The sequence below is a fragment of the Arachis ipaensis genome, chromosome B10 (genome assembly GCF_059453495.1).
Source record: "Arachis ipaensis isolate K30076 ecotype BB chromosome B10, ASM5945349v1, whole genome shotgun sequence".
NCBI classification, from domain to species: domain Eukaryota; kingdom Viridiplantae; phylum Streptophyta; class Magnoliopsida; order Fabales; family Fabaceae; genus Arachis; species Arachis ipaensis.
In genome coordinates this window covers 47,997,483-48,001,160 of record NC_142435.1, presented here as the reverse complement: position 1 = coordinate 48,001,160, position 3,678 = coordinate 47,997,483, and positions in this window count along the sequence as shown.

The following is a 3,678-nucleotide window of genomic DNA, read 5'->3' as shown; positions in this document are numbered from 1 at the left end:
GCATGAAATTATAATTCCTTCCTGAATTTATAACATGTTTGAAAACTGCTTCCTAGAGACTTTAATTATATAATTTTAATTCTCTTTTATTCTATTCGATGCCGTGATCTGTATGTTGAGTGTTTCAGACTTTATAGGGCATGAACGAGTTGGAGATTGGAAAGGAAGCTAGCAAAAATGGAAGGAACACAAGAATTTGAGGAGATAACCAGCGAGAAGTGACGCGGTCGCATGGCTCACGCGACCGCGCGAAGGAGAGCAAATCGCAGTAACGCGGCCGTATGGCTCACGCGGCCGCGCAGATTGGAAAAGCTAAAGCGACATGGTAGCGTGGACGACGCAAACGCGTGGCAAGGAAAAATGCGAATGACGCGTCCGCATGGATGACGCGATCGCGTGACATGTGCGATCTGCATAATCTGCAGAATTCGCTGGGGGCAATTTTGGACCTTATTTTGACCCAGTTTTCGGCCCGGAACAGCAGACTAAATCCAGAGAATATGCAGAAACAAAAGACAACATTCATTCTACATAGTTTTCTGTTTTAGATCTAGTTTTACTCCTTTAGTTTTTTTTCTCTAGGTTTAAGAATTTTAATTTTCAATTGGTCTAAGCATTGGAACATTGAGAAGAGTTATTTCCTCATCAAGACTTCGTCATTCTAGTTCGTTTTCTTAACTTGGTTTTACTCTTCCATGTTCTTTGCTTTGTTCAATTTTGTCATTTGAATACTTTCATGATTATTTAGTATAAGGATTATTTCTTCCATTTTAATTTATTTTCCATTCCAATAATCATGTCTTCTTTTAATTCCCTTTCATGTGTTATGGATTTATTATTTGCAATGAGTAAGTAGTTCCCTCACTTGATAGGGAGTTGATTGAAAGGAACTCTTGAGTTGGAAGGATTGAAAGAAAATTTGTAATTGGGTTAACTGTTGCATTGTTATCTAATCACTAACACCAATCCCTTTGAACTAAGTGGGTTGCAACTCGTGAACAGATCTAGCATTTCAACTTGTTTGACTTGCCTTTACCTAGTAAAGGATAACTAAACAGAACAACCATTAATTATAAATTAATCTTGAAATCATCCCATCAATGATAGAGATTCCAACTAATCAACTCCCAGTCAAGGCTTTTATTCATATTATTTGAATTTTCTCAATTTAATTTTCCACCTACTTAACTCAACTTCTTGGAACATCTGATTAATAAAATAGCACACCTTTCTGCAACTCGTTGGGAGACGACCTGGGACTTAAACTCCCAGTAATTTTTAAATTAAACTCTCTGTGACATATTTCTAAATTGATAGGCAGATTTTTGGTGAGTTAAGAACTATACTTGCAACGTAACTATTTTAATAATTTTTAATTCACCAACTTCTGTGTCTCATCAGTTAGACCAGCTTGAACGCAAAGGAAAGCAGAGAGAGTGTCGTAACAAGCACAGATTTACATACCTTAAAGAGCTACTTGTTGGTAACCAACCACCTAGAGAAGACCTAGACACCCTGGACTCCACTTTATATACCAGCTCAAGGAGCCATGAGGATCCCGATAGTGGAGATGCTGCTACCAGCCCCCTTTTGTTCCTGACAGATGGCACCGAGGACGGTGCAAAGCTTTAAGTGTGGGAGGTCGGTCAGTACCTGACTTCCTGAGGTAATTTCTTTTCCTTAAAACACTAACAATATAGCATATTTAGTTAATTTTTCTGTTGTCTAGGATAGAATAGATTGCATAGAAATAGGTTATTTGCATGCATGTTCTACTTGATTGAAAATAATAAGTTTCTTCTAAGACCCTATTTTTGAAAATTTTCACTAATTTAAAATAAATCTTTTGTGTTAAACTTATTAGAAGTTGTAATTGGAACATAGTGTAAAAAGCTAAGAACACATAACTTGTGAGATTTGAGCTTAATTATATGGTTACATTATTTAACCATAAATATTTTATTCTTGTGTGTTTACTTCTCTATGATTGTAACCTTTATTTTATTTCATCCTATATGTCCAATGTTTAATGTGTTATATGCATGCATATGATTGAGGCCATTATTTGATTTTAGCTCACTTATCCCAAATAAGCCTACCCTTTAAATTACCTTTGTTAGCCACTTTGAGCCTTTTAATCCCATTTGTTCTATATTTTACCACATTACTAGCTTTAAGCAGAAAAACAATTAAATATCCCAATTGAATCTTTGGATAGCTTAAGATAGAAATTATGTGTTAATTAAGTATGGGAAAATTGTGGGAACAAGGGTTAATAAGGGAATGTGTCATGATAAAATAATAGGAATTTGGGTACATACTCATGTGAAACTATAAAAATTAAAAATCCATGTGCATTGATAAGTTATGATTATTTTCCTAGTTAAAAAAAAGTAATAATTAAGTACTTAAATAAGGGGAAAAATTACCCCAATATTAAGCTAATAAAAAGATCAATGCATATATGATACAAGTTAAAAGGAAAAGTTAATACATGAGTATGTAATGCAGAAGTGAAAATTTTGGGTAGCTAGGCATGATTCTAGAGTTATACAGAGTATATACCCTTACCCTTACCTTAGCCCCATTACAACCTTGAAAAGACCTCATGATGTTTGCATTGGTACATTAAATATTGTTGATTGGTTAGGTGAAAAACAAAAACTTAGAAAGCATGATTAGAGAAGAGTAGAGTGATTACCCTATGCACTTGAGAGAATAGAGTGCATATACACCATCAGTGAGGGTTCAGTGCTTAATTCTATGTTTTCTGCTTTCATGAGCTGTCTTCTTACAATGTTACCTGTTTTTACTATATAAATTAAATTAGTGAGATCCAATTTATGTTTGTCTTGAAGAGCTTGTTTCCTTTTTGCCAAGTAGACAAGAATCATATAGTTGCATTTATATATATAGGTTGCATTTCATTTCATGAGTTTTATATTTTCCTACTCATTTATTTTATCTCCTTCAACTAAGCATGAAGACATGCTAATGTTTAAGTGTGGGGAGGTTAATAAACCATTATTTTATGATTTATATTGTGTTTAATTATGTAGTTTTATCAAATCTTTACCCACTTATTCATATGATTAGCATGTATTTACAATTCCTTCCCAAAATTGTTTATGATTGAAAACTTACTTCCTAGAGACTTTTAATTATGTATTTTAATTCTCCTTTATCCCATTCAATGTCGTGATCCGTGTGTTAAGTGTTTCAGGCTTCATAGGGCATGAAGGACTTGGAAATTGGAGAGGAGGCTTGCAAAAATAGAAGGAACACAAGAAACTAAGGAGATGACCAGCGAGCAATGACGCGAGCGCATGGCCCATGCGAACGCGTGGATTGGAGTCTGCACGAACGACGCGAACGCGTGGATTGGAGTCTGCACGAATGACGCGAACACGTGAACGACGCAAACGCGTGACAAGGAAAATCGTTGAATGACGCGAACGCATGGACGACGCGTACGCGTGACCTGCGCGATCTGCAAAAATAACAGAATATGTTGGGGGCAATTTCGAGCCGCATTTTGACCTAGTTTTCAGCCCAGAAACACAGACTAAAGCTAGGGAACGTACCGAAACTCAAAAGGAGAGACCCATAGGCATACACAGACATTCAAATTCATCACATTAGGATTACTTTAGTTTTAGATCTGAATTTGGATGAGTG